This window comes from Malaclemys terrapin, chromosome 6 (genome assembly GCF_027887155.1).
Source record: "Malaclemys terrapin pileata isolate rMalTer1 chromosome 6, rMalTer1.hap1, whole genome shotgun sequence".
Classification (NCBI taxonomy): domain Eukaryota; kingdom Metazoa; phylum Chordata; order Testudines; family Emydidae; genus Malaclemys; species Malaclemys terrapin.
In genome coordinates, this window is record NC_071510.1 from 48,714,583 (window position 1) to 48,728,703 (window position 14,121).

Here is a 14,121-nt window from a genome sequence, read left to right on the forward strand (position 1 = left end):
ATAACATTAAATGTAGTGTCTAATAGACAGTAACATCTCTTCTATAGGTTTGTTTCTTAATTTGTTTTGTTTTAACAGAAATCCTATAGAAGAAATATAATGTTATATCAATTTCAGAAGGACGGTTCAAAAGAAAAGAAAAGACATTAGGTAAAATCCCGGTACCATCGAAGTCAAAGGCAAAACTCCTATTGAGTTCCCCAGAGACAAGATATTGACCATCTTTTTTGCTTACATTACTGTCCCAAAAGGGTGGTTTGTTTCTCAGCCTAGTTCTCATGCACTACTAGGACAATTTTTTTTGCTTTGATTTCTACAATTTCAGGATAAGTGTCAATAGGGGGCAGAGGGTAGGTGTGGAATCACATAGAGATTTGGAAATAAAAGTCAAATATATTTATACAATAACAGATTTTACACCTTTTCTCTTTTTTATATATAAACCTAAAATGTGGGCTTTAACTATTTGATCAGTGATCCATTCATAGAATGTTTTATAAATTGCATTACATCTCTTGATTACGTTAATGAGTATAACCATCTTTCCATAAGTAATATTTTTGCTGCTGTGCAAATACAAGAAAAGGCAAAAAGGGGCAGTTGACTATTTATAACAGAAATAAAAGCCATTAACAAGTATTCTCATTTTGCAGCAAAACAGTTGTTTTTAGAATAATCTTTTATTCTCAGTATGCAGGGGCGATGTTAATTCAGTTTCAGCTCAGAATGTTGGTCACAAGAATAAGAGATACCAATAAAATGAACTGACACCAACTTCCTCCTGTTGGTATGCCACAAGCGACATGCATCACATTTTGTATTATGAATGCTTTGTATTTTGCTGTAAATCGCCCTCTGTGTTTTTGTTGAGTACCATAATATACCAAACAGTCAGAAAATAGAAATTGAATCATGACACAGAGCAATGCCAGCTTTCTATAACGCAGACTGTAGCTGGCGTTGCTGTACTATCACTTCAGCAAACTGGATGTGTGGGTGTGTATTTTTAATTTCAAGAGTTAAAAAAAATAGCCACAAGAATATTTTTTCTATCCTAAATTATCACAAGAAAAAAAATGTCATATCAACACATTTTGTGACAGGATGAATGTTACAGAACTTGAGTGGTTTTTTTTTTTGTCCATTTAATGTATCCAAATCTGAATTTGAAATTAATTCCAAAAATGAAGCTATTTGATGCTCCATTAAGTAATGATACAAGAACAAAAAGCAACATATCCTTATCCCATTTTGTACTGCTACTTTTCCCCTTCTTAAAGTGAATCAACTTGCCAAGTGAGCTGAAGTCATAGACTATTCCTACATATTTCACCAGCAGCTCCCTCTTTTAGGTCTATAAACTACAGATTTTTAAAAATATAACACCTCTCTTAGGGCCTTCCCTTGCACCCATCAAACCCTTAGGGATTGTGCTGGCTGTCCTGGACATACAGAAAGCAGAAAGTATTGCTGAAATGAAAGTGATGAAAGCCCCAAATCTCCTGCTCTCTGGGCTAGTGGAGGTACCGTAGGTATCTTTAGAAGTGACAAATGATAAATTCAGTTGCAGAAAGATATTGCAGCAGAGCTAAACACTAGCTTATTCAAAGAAGAGAACATAGGAGTAGAGTTAAGTTAACAATAGAGTAGTTTTACAATAAGCAGTGTCTATGGGTTCCATCACGGTGCCAGATTCTGCCACCCCTTTCCTTTTGAGACATTCCATAATGCCTGGAGAAATCCCTTGCATAAGTACAACTACACTACAAATAGAGCCCTGCAAATCCACGGATATCCATGGACCATTTTTGCAGATCAAATACGGATACACATTTTGTAACCGTGCAGGACTCTAACTATAAAATCTATGTCAGTAGAGCTATGCTAGCACAGACCCCTAGTGCAGACTCAGAGTATGCCAACAGAACGTTTTTCCTTGAGTATATGCACAGCCCCACCTCCCCAAATGACATTAGCTATGCTGTCAGAAGCATTTCTTATGTCAGCATAGCTGACTTTATACTGGGGGGTTTGTCAGCATCCTTATGTCACTAGGGAGTGTGATTTTTTTCCCACATCACTGACTGACATAGCTATGCCGGTATAAATTTAAGTGTAGATGAAGCATAAGATACTAAATGTAAATAAGCGTGCCAAAATCTGACCCACAGCATCATAACTTCTGTCTTTAACTAAAACTTTCAAATTCCTGTGAGTCTTCAAAGAATATCTAGACAAATTTAATGTATTTTGCAGTTTTCCATGAACATTGCTTTATCCTTGTGTGTGATGACTTTTCTTTCTCCCCTGTTTTTTCTTTTTTGTTTTTATATATACACATTATTGTAGAGATTAAGTATAATGTTTTTTGTTAAATTATCAGTAAATATTGGGCTTATCCATGAACTCTAAGGGCTTATCTTCACTACAGTTAGCTATGATTCAAGCTATGATTCAAGTTTTGCCCCTAACCCGACTCCCATCTACACACAAATGTCTAGCTGGGAGTGGGCAGGGGAGTGAGTGTTGAAGCTTGAGCTAGTAATGTAGTGGGACTACAGCAGCTCGACATACAACTCATCCTCAACTGCTAATCTAGTCACTCTTATCTCACTTGAGAGTTGTTTCATGGTGTGGTTGCTCTCCTTTAAGCTAGGCTAGCTCCAGTGGAGTAAGACTTAAGTGTACTAACTCAAGCTAATTGTTGCAGTGAAGATAAAGTTTAAGAGGACAAGATAATTCTTCTATTCCTGTCCCCAGTACTTTGAGAGTAAATACAAAGGCCAGAAACACATATTCTAGTAGCCCAAGTGCTCATCCCAAGTCTCTCAGCTGTGAAACCAACATACAAGAACCCCAATAAAACAGAATCATCATGGTTGGATGTTTTAATGAAATTTACAGATGTTTGTACTAACCAGGGATCTCAAAATTGCCCAGCTAATCTGTTATCAACTAGATTTCTAATGAGTCACTTTTGTAAGTATCTGATTAAGAATGTTCTACTCATTCCCTCACAGGTGGGAGGCATCACAATGTTATTTTTTGTTATTGTCCATGCTAAATTAAACCTTCTTCTGGTTAAACATGAATTATTGAGTGCTCTATTGCTTTATAACATGTTTACAGTTCTCTGGAGCCTGCCCCTCTTTGTATTAAGAGTGCTGTGACTATTGCACTTGGGGTGAGATAACTCACTTTACAAATTTACTTTCCCAATATTTCAATATAAAATGGCAAGGAAGGTCATATGGATCTAAGGAAGGCAGATACCATCAATTTTACTTATGCTTCACCTCTAGACGCCAAGAAGCAGGTAAATATAGTATCCATGTGGCCAGTTAATGTGTGTTTTGTTTGTAGTACAGGCTTTTATGATATTCTAGTGTTGAACTGAAATGACCTGGCTGTTATTGGGTTTCCACTTGGCCTCCTCCTTTAAGCCAGCTGCACATCAAGCACCTGATCTTTGGTCAGGAACAGAATTAGTGTTGCTGCCTGAGCTAAACTAGAATGTTTCAAAAATATCAAAATAGGAGCTGACATTTTATGGGGACTTGGTTTGAATACAGATGTTATTAAGATTGTGGATTTAGCAAGGTACTTAAGCATGAACCTAATTAAGTATGTGAGTCATTCCATTGAAATCAATGAGACTAGTCAGAAGCCTAAAGTTAACACATGCTTAAGTACTTTGTTGTATTAGGGCCTAAGAGCTCAATAATTATCACTGTATTCCACATTCCAAGAACATTCTAAGTACAAGTCTTATATGAATGCTACAATAATGTTAGTTTTACCTGAAAATGGTATTGAGTTGTTAGTGGTTGATGACTCTATTTCTGTGGCTGAATTAGTTTTCAAAACATGGCAAAGGACTGAAGTAAGTAGTTAGAAGGATTAATTTATCCTTATTTTAGAGTACATATACAGGTGTTCTTGAGGATATAGCCTTCTCTCATACAACCATATATCTGAACCTATTTCTATCTGATTTCTCTCTGACTATGGAGTACAGAAAACATTCTACTCTGTATTGTTTTCCTTTCTGCTGTTGACAGCGCCTCCTACTTTCTCATTCTATTCAATCTCAGTCCAGCCTTTGACACAGAGTTACTCCAACCTTCTGGATCTCCTGCATAGTTTTACAGATATCTAGTCTCTTTCTTTCCATTGTTCCTCTTTCTTGCTTATCAAGCTACTCCGTAACTGGTGGGTCTCTTCTACGATAAGACCCCATTTATCTACATCTCCTCCCTGGGTTGTCCTTGATCTTATGCTTTTTTGCTACTTACCTTCTTCCTCATCCCTTATCTCTAATTACTTTTAATCTTAACGAGCACTAATACTGCCTTGACCAAGAAAACATCGCTTGTGGTGATGAAGCAGACTGCACTTTTCCCTGCCCCCCTCCAAGGAGTCTCCTTCCTTGGAGGTTTTTAAGGCCCGGCTTGACAAAGCCCTGGCTGGGATGATTTAGCTGGGAATTGGTCCTGCTTTGAGCAGGGGGTTGGACTAGATGACCTCTTGAGGTCCCTTCCAACTCTGATATTCTATGATTCTATCACCACATGTGCATGGAGAAGCCCCATAAGACATTGTACTTGCCTCAGCTACAGCCTATCTGGTGACTCCACATCACCCTCATGCCATGAACTAGCCCAATATAGTCTAATATTTTATATATAATATTTGTTTCTGACAAAAATGTGAGATCCAGGGATGCAGAGAAATGTACGGAACTTTTTTCAAACAACAAAATATGTTTGGATAAGTTGAGTTTTGGCTGAGAGGCATTCAGGCAGGTTTTTATTTTGTCAGAAGCAGTTTACTTTTCTTCTTTGGTTGTGACATGAACACAATGAATTGCTGATATTGGTGCTAACAGCATAGAGCATGTCAGAGGAATTTTTCATTATTCCCATGGCATAAATGTTTGTTTTTATTTTATGTGAGCAGATGCAAGCAGGACTTGGGTTTGTGAAACCAATCTGCCTTGACTATCTTCACTTTTGAAATACATTGCCTTTTTTTTTAAAAGGTACTACAAATATTATCAACTTAGAAATACTGATAAAACTCAGTATAATGACAACAGTGTACTACAAGATAAAGCCATCACTAATTTAGTGAGGAATTATTTTTAGATTCATAGAAGGCATTTGTTTCTGCCTGTTTCATATAGCTGTCAAAACTGCCTGCAACAAGAAGCAACCGATACTCGTTTCTTCTCTAGTTGCTGACAGCAGTATAATGCATATATGCTTGCTTACACAAATACACCCCATTGTATCAAAATATAAAGCCCAAGGGAATCTCAGTTATACTATTTTTATTGGATTTGAAATATAGTTATCAACAAATGACATGACCTTTTGATAGAATATCATCTTTAGTTATCATTGAACTTTTTTTTTTTTGAGGGCTTACTTGCAAGATATGTTTTTCTGCTGACCAGAACTTTATGCACAGAGTTGGCAGAGAATACAAATATTTTGTTTATCCTTTTATATAGGGTCTCTCACATTTTATGATTCTCTTAGGTTTGTAGCTTTATGTTGAGTCATGCAGTCTTTGTCAGTTTTTATGTTCAGTTTGAGACTAACTTTCCTGTTTGTAATGATCAAAAAGTAAACTCTTAAAAAATCATTAGAAATCTGTACAAACAACCTTAGCAACTACTATTTTGTCTTACTCTTCTCTGTGTGCATCTACACATTTTTTCCAATAGTTTTCTGTCAGAAAACTTCCATATTACTCTTGTTCCAGTAATAAATATACTATTTTTTAAAAGGGTATGAATGTAAAGTAAATTTAGCACTGTCTTTCTTTGGTTATTTTTTCTACAAACCATACACATCTAACTTAGACTACCTGAACGAATTTGCAAATTTTCAAAGAGAAAGACAAAGTGAGCGAATGGTATGAAGTTATTCTGACTTCATCAATACAGTAGCAGAACTACACCCAGGCTTATTTTATGATCTGTGATTATGGTTAATGGCTGCTTCATATACTAAACCAACTGAAATGATTTTAATTTATATCAACAAAGCCAGGTCATTGAATTTCAAGCAGAGCAAGTTATTTGAAACCTGTACTGTTGTACCCCGTCAACTTACCCACTATTTTTATTATAACTATGATAAGACAAAAACAAGGTTGATTCTGTCATGTGATTTCTTTTCAGATTTGGTGATGCACTGATACTTCACCAGTGTCTCCTCCACTGGCTGAATGCCAGGAGGGCAGAGTGCCTTACAGCTGACTTATTATACTTCAAAACTTATTCTGAAATAAACAGAAATGTACTAAAGAAAATGTAAACAAGCAGATCGGTCAAACCTCACTACAAAATGAGTTGGTGATTACAATCCAGGTTCTAGTGGACACATGCATGCATATTACATGAATTACCGTCTCAAATTGCATTAATTGGTAATTTCAGAAGAACAGTAGAAGAACTAATGGGTATTAAGACTCATTCCTGCAGAACAGGGTTGTAGCACATTTCATGAGCAGTGCAAGGAAGCCTGTACTACTGTGGTCCATGCTGTACTTTTCCTTTGCATAGAAAAAAGAAAACATGCTAAACCTGTTCTGCTTCAGTCCTCAGATTTATCTATTCAGCTAACATAGGTTGAATTTTGTGCTTTTCCACAGATTTACTGTGTGACCTTGGGAAGTCACTTAGGTCTAGATTCACATAGATACTTTGACACTAGGACACTGAGCATTGCAAAGCCTAACTTCTAGGCACCTTGCCTCCCAGTGAAATCCACAATTCCAAGTCAGGTGCTCAGGCTCCCTATACAGTGCCTGTGGAGAGTTAGGTGCCTAAATAAGGGGATATACAAAAGCAGCCAAATGTCAAAATATCAAAGTGAAAGATGTGGCCTAATCCCTGCCCCTCAAACAGCATTAGGTGCCTAAGTCCCAGAGGGAGGTATCTTTCTCTGCTTGGCATTCTTAGCTGTGAATTCACTCCCGAAGATACATACCTGAGACATTGTTGAAATATACATATGGGAGGAGGTGGCAGCTTTCAGGCAGCTTATCCTATAACTTTTAGCTCAGTGATTAGAGTTCCAGAGTTCAATTCCACCCTCTGCATCATGTAGAAAAGGGATTTTGGGTTTCCCACCCCTAAGGTGACTCCCTAACTACTGGAATAGTCAGTCATTTTCTCTCTCTCTCTCTGGCCCAATGCACATTCAATTATTTACACATCGTGGAACAGTTTCAACAGAAGATACAGAATAGACATACCAGAATAGCTGAAGGCCCAGTAGTGTGGGCAAGTATAAAATGAAACTGTAACCTAGAATTCCTAATATAATAAGCATGATATGAATAAAAACAATGAAATATATTGAACTAAAAATAAGAGATACAATACATGCAAATAATTTTTTTTCCAGAAAAATATAACTTAATGATCATAATAATCCACTGAAATCAAAAGTCAACTATGTGCACAGAACAAAAAAACAAACAAAGAGAGAGTCCCTACCCCAAAGAGCTTACCATCTGAAAGCTATGGAGAAAATAAAATGTATGGGAAACCCAGAGGAGGAAGTTTTCAGTAGATTTTATATTGCCGAATTGTATATTTTGGGTTTATTCTGACTTAACTCACTTCACTGCTAATATGACTTTGGGACAAAGATTGTATTGAAGATGGGTTAGTGTTTGCATAATCAGTAGAAAAAGTGACTTGTTAGGAGGTATCTGAAAGAGAAGTGAGTAGAAACTTGGGGTATGAGAATTGGAAGTCACTCCATGAGTAGGGGGCAGAAAGGAAGGAGACATGGAGACCAGGCTGGGAAAAGAAATTAATGGAGTGTTGAGACTACCATTAGAGTAAAGTGGGATGTGGTGAAATATAGTATGTAGGGTGGAACAGAGTTCTGTGGGGCCTTAAGGGTAGAGAGAAATTTAAAGTTGATGTAGTGGATAAAGGAAATTCAATAGAAAATTCAGAAAGAGGCAACAGCATGGTCTGGTCAATATAATTGATCTTGGCCACAGCTAAAGCTGCTTTGCAATACTCAGATGGCCCAAAGTAGCCCTACATGTTTTGGGCAGATTGGAGGTAAGCAATATAGGTGTCAAAGTCTGGATACATCAGACAGACAGTCTGAAGTGTGGAACTAGAGAGGAAAGGCCAATGAGGAGGTAAAAGTAAGAGTCATGAGCATAGGTGGTCAGCCAGGAATTAAGTGAAGGATAGAGTTCTCAGGTATTCCCATGGAGAGTGAGAAAGGAGAGGAGCTACCGCCAAAGGAAATGCTCTAAGAACAGGCAGAGTCATGAAGATAGCAATGGATAATTTGGTGTGTTGAATATATACTTATGATGGCATGAAAAAAATGTGGCCACTCACAAAATAAAGGTCATAAAAATCTTAGTTGAGCAGCAATAGGAAATTTCCCCCCAACTTGAAAAGATGCCTCTCAAGATTGTGAAATGACTTCTTATATATGCTCAAGGCTCATGAAATGCCAGAGAAGTACACCATCATGTCCAGAAGTATAATAATAGATAATCTTTTAGGAATCATTTCACAAGGAAGCTTTTCAGCATACCAATAGCTCCTTCTGCATATTCTCAATACCTGTTTGACATGGACAGATCTCAAAATATAGATCTGTATTTTATATATAGGGCTGTATTTTAGGGGTAATCCACGAATAGAGATATATAAAATATACCTTATCTCTGTACCTTTTCAATGAGATGTTTACTCCATATTTGGAGGTGCTATTATTTTTTGTAGACCTGTTCAGACCTTCTATTATTTCTGAAGTCAGTCAGGAGGTGGATTTAGTTTTTACAGTTACTTCAATTTATGAACACTGCCTTCATGTAAACATTTATTGTTTCAGGTGTTAAGTAGATCAAAGAACCACGCATCTAAGAACTCCTACATTTCAGTGAAACAGCTTTTAAAAGCCTTAGATCTATTTATACTAATGTATTATGCATTTCACAAATGAAACTTTGAAAGTAAAACATACAATTATCTGGGGATGCTACAATGACTACACTAAACATTTTAAGGAAGAAATAATTGCAGGTGTTGTATGCCCTTTGTCAGAGTAGGTCATGAGATTTATTCATCTATTTCATTCCTTAACCTCTTCATTGCCAGGGAACAGATTGTCATTTTAATGGCCATCGACTTTTGTGTGGCTGCTTTTGCAATTGACTTTCTAGTCTTAGAATATTCACTGAGACACTCTTAACTTTCACAATGTTACCAAATATCATTGCTTGTTATCTGACATAACAAAAATACATTATTTGAATTGAAATTAAAAAATGGTAAGAATTAATACAGTTAATGATTTGCAGTTGTATATAAAATAGGGGAAATGTCATCATGACAAATAATGATCTAAAATTGTCCTGTAGATCTGGGAAAGTAGTGAAAAAACTGAAATATGTTGAATAACTTATTGGCAAAATATTTTTCAAATATTGCAACTATCATGTACCAGTTAGTCAACATATGAGTCACAATATTTTGTTGGATAATTCTTTAAATGCTGTTTTAGAAAAAAAAAAAAAAAAAAAAAAAACTACAAGGTACTGAATAAAGAACCTTACAGGGGAAAAAAGGACCAGCATGGAAGCCAGTAGAAAGAAATAGCCCTTAAGGGCCTGTGTTAAAGCACTAAAATAAGAAGAAATGTAATGAAAAGCAGAAGAGAAACAAAACATGACTAATATCAACTAAATTAAATCACAGATCTGATTTACACTGAAAGATCTGTAATTTCGTTGGAGACAGTTCTCTGGCTTCTAAATATACATTTTAAAAACAAACAAAACATTCTCTTACTGTAAATAAATACAAGGATACACTACCCACTGTTTATAGATTATTCTGTAATATTTTTGTTTTATAGGGATGTAGAAATTGATACACTTATGACACAACAACATAGTTTGGTACCCTGCATCTGGCAGTGGCCTGTACTTGATGCTTCAGAAACAGATAATCCAAAGTAGATACCTAGCAATTGCTGGGGAAAGGTATTTCCCTCTGATTCCAGTCATCCAGTAAAGGGAGCACAAGCTGGTTAACAACCCAAACTTCCAAAGGTTTGTAGACATCACTGTAGACATCACAGATGCTGAAAAACAGTATGTATGTATGTGTATATTTATATATGGAAATTATTTAGAATTTTTAGAATGTAGGATATGACAGGTCTGCAAAATGAACTGTTTTGTGCTTAAGACACTAGACTGGAATTCAGGAGTCTGGATGGTTCTGCCACATTCTTCCTGATTCCCTAGCTTTAGGGTTGATTTGGGTCACCTCAGTTTTGCAGCAAGGCCAAGATCTGGTCCATAGCTATAGATATTGTCATGCCCTAAAGAGTTCATAATCTAGATAAGACAGGAGAAACAACCACAAGAGAAAACATAGGATAAAACATCAGGGCAGGAGGGAGAGGTGGAGATCACTAATGAGATGAGGGGAGGAGGAATTTCTTGAAGAGGGAGGTTAAGAGAGGAAGAGAGCACTATATTATGCTTCTCAGGCAGGACACTGCCATAGCTTTAGCGAATGACTGACACCTTTTTCAATTCTAGCTTAAAGCAAGATTTGGCAGATTTAGGAGACTTATGATTTTATTTTTCTGAGCAGTTGTAAAATGAACAGGGAAGAATTTTGACTACTTTATACATAGGACGAATACTCTTATTTTAATAACAAGGCACTTAGAAAAAGCTTGTGTGAAATTTTTGAACTAGATATTGATATCTAACTTTTACACAGTAAAATCCCAAAGTTATTTAGAAAGCTGTGTCTATGGGGATAAATATAGCTCTCCCTACACAGGTGACTATCCATACAATATGTTTTGGAATTTTACTTTGTGCCTGGGAAACCTGCATCTCTCCTCAGTTAGCTACTATTCTGGCAATGGAGAGAGGTTTGAAAAAACTGCAGTCCATTCCTGCTTCAAATAGCAGCAGCTCAGATGCGTAAACATGAATTTGAGTATCAAATATTACTTAGCTGGCTGAATAGCACCAACATTCATGCTAAGAGTCCTGCGGCACCTTTAAAACTAACAGATGTATTGGAGCATAAGCTTTCGTGGGTGAATGCCCACTCCGTCGGATGCATCCGACGAAGTGGGCATTCACCCACGAAAGCTTATGCTTCAATACATCTGTTAGTCTTAAAGGTGCCACAGGACTCTGTTGCTTTTTTACAGATCCAGACTAACACGGCTACCCCTCTGATACTTAACATTCATGCTGTTTATCAAATTAATGATTCAGTTCACCAGTTAGTATCTATTAGTAAATATTAATCCTTTTAGTCCCCTTTTTGAATATTAATTTTATATACATATCAACTATTCTCCCAATAATAAGTAATGAGGTAAACAAACATGTCAAATTTACAGTGAAATTGATCATGGAAAATTTTTATTCTACCCACCAACTGGGTTTTCTTCGTCTCACACCCTATAAAAGATAAGGGCTTAAAACCGAGCTTGAAGAATGCAAAGTTGTTAGCATCTCACCAGACACAAAGGGGAGAGACACAGAGGCCAGCTCTTTACCTTACTCCAAGGGAGGTAATGTTTCTATTCTTTCGGTATTGTGCTGTACTAATCTCTGATTAATAATCTTTGATTGAATAATTCTGTTTGAGCCTGTTATTGACAGTCTTGAATCATTGTTAATTCAAACACCCAACACTATTATTTATTCTCAAATTCTGTAGCAGAAGAGAGAGCCCTTAGACTTGAAATTTATAGGGTCATGACAGGTTGCATTTTTTATCCTTAAATGCTACTTGGTAGACAATGCCAACTTTCCAACACAAGTAACATACTCAGACCTTTTTATATTGAGTTTAGGCCACAGTAGCAGCATCCAGCCAGGTAGAGAGCATCTACCTCTCGCTTTTGAAATATCATTCTTGGTCAAATTAGGCAACAGAGGCTATAATTCAGATTGGAGAAATCATTTTATTAAGGTAAAACCTGCTTGAGAGCTGCTGTCTCTAGTGCCTGGGTTGTGCAAATACCTAGGCAAATGAGACACTTTACCCATTGAATTCAATGGGACTATTCACGTGCATAAAGATAATTGTGTCTAAGCACATGCAGCATCAGAGTCTAAATTTAGAACAGATAACAGTGAGATTTGAATTCTGCTTCATTCTGTGATGCTGTTTTTTTAAAAATTAAGTATGCACAAGCTTTCAAGATTACACAGACCAGACCTGAAAAAGAGCTCAGTGTAAACTTGTGTCTCTTACCAATAGAAGTTGGTCCAATAGAAGATATTGCCTCACCAGCCTTGTATCTCTAATATTCTGGGATCAACACGGCTACAACAACACTGCATACATACCTAGAAAGCTGCTCCTTTTTGTCCCTTTCCGTGCCCCATTATATCACTTCCACAACATATTCATTCAGTGCTGTATTTAGTTTTTAAACAAACATATGGACTCATCTCTGCTGCATGCTCGACTCGTTACCATATTCCATATGTATTTAATGGGTGAGCTAGCACCAATTTATCTCCTAGAGCTTTTCTGCATTGACCTACTGCACCAGCTGTCTCCACTGTTGTTCTTTGGGGGTTTCTTTTTTATCTATTTTTGCCAGTTTCATCATGGTTGATGCTTGTTTTGTACACCATCTTGAATGATCCACCTGTATGTCAGCTAGCTAATTAGGGAGGCTCAATTTCTAAGGCAACAGCTTGCAGTGTCCAAGGGAACTTCTGCTACAGACACCATAATAAATCATTATTCAGAGTGACATTAATGAATTGATCTCTGCCCAGGATTTGTTTCGTTTTGACAAAGGCATCAATGTCTTTTTCTATACAAACCCCTCCTTGCCTATAGCCAGCTCAGTCAAGGTCTCCAGCATTTTCCTTATCCACACCCAAGACAGATAATGTTGTTGCTTCTTTCTGAATTCTTCATGCAGTGCTCTGTCACAAGCATGGGACAAGTGGGAGGGGACTGAGGCCACAAATAAAGCTGGATATTTGGCCTGGTCACCCATCTGTCATGGCAGGGGGTGACCAGGCCAAATTTGAGTGTTTGAGACCCTGTGTGCCTGCTTAGGTTCCCCCACCTTTACAGTTCTTCTGGTGCTTATGGGCACCTCTAGCCCCTGCAGAAAGGCAGAGCAAGGAGTACTGGGAACCCTCCAACTCCCATGAAGGTGGGAGGATTGGATCCAGGCTGTTGATGCTTCCTAGGGAAGCAGAAATGCAAGAAGATTTATTGTGGGTTTGAAGCTCTTCAGCCTTACCACCTCCCTGGAAAAAAGCTTGCATCTGACTTGGGGAAGATCATGGCCATTGGTGGGGGACAGCAGGAGGAAAACATGTGTGGAGCTGAGTACAGGGTTGAGAGCACAGGGCTGGGAGCAGAGACAGCATGAGAGCACTCAGGACTGGTTATGGGGGAGAACTTGAGGCTTGGTGCAGGGTGGAGTGTGTGGGGCTGGGTATGCGGGAGGGAGCTTGGGGCTGGGTGCAGGTCGGATGGGGAGAGCTCTGGCCTCCTCCTTAGGAAAATTCTGGTTGTGCCGCTGGTCATGGACCTGTAGTTCTGTAGCTGTTGGGCTGGCTCACTCTCCAGGTTCTCTCATAGCTGTCCATAAAGACTTTTCATGAAAGGAAAAAGGTTTTTTGTTACTATATTCAGCCATTCTAGTGAAATACATTTGTTTTTCCTGGGAGGAATGTATAACATGTCCACCTCATCCTCTATAGCTGTATAAATGCTGACCTTTGAGCTGATTGCTAAGTCTCCTTTTATTTATTTATTTTTTATTATCAGGCTGTCAACTTTCTTCTTTAGTATTGATTTTCAAATCATTCCCATATCCATTGAATCCAGGCAATGGAATAATCTGTTCTGTAATTTGTTTAAATATTTTAAAGGGCTAAAAATAGTTTGCATTATTTTAAAATATTAAGAGATCAATGGTACATATTTTAATGTAATGTCTTTTGGTATATATTAAACACACACAAACAACAACAACAACAAAAAACCAAATTCTTGGGCCACATCATAAATATTTTTTTACCAGAAGACCTCTTGGAATATAC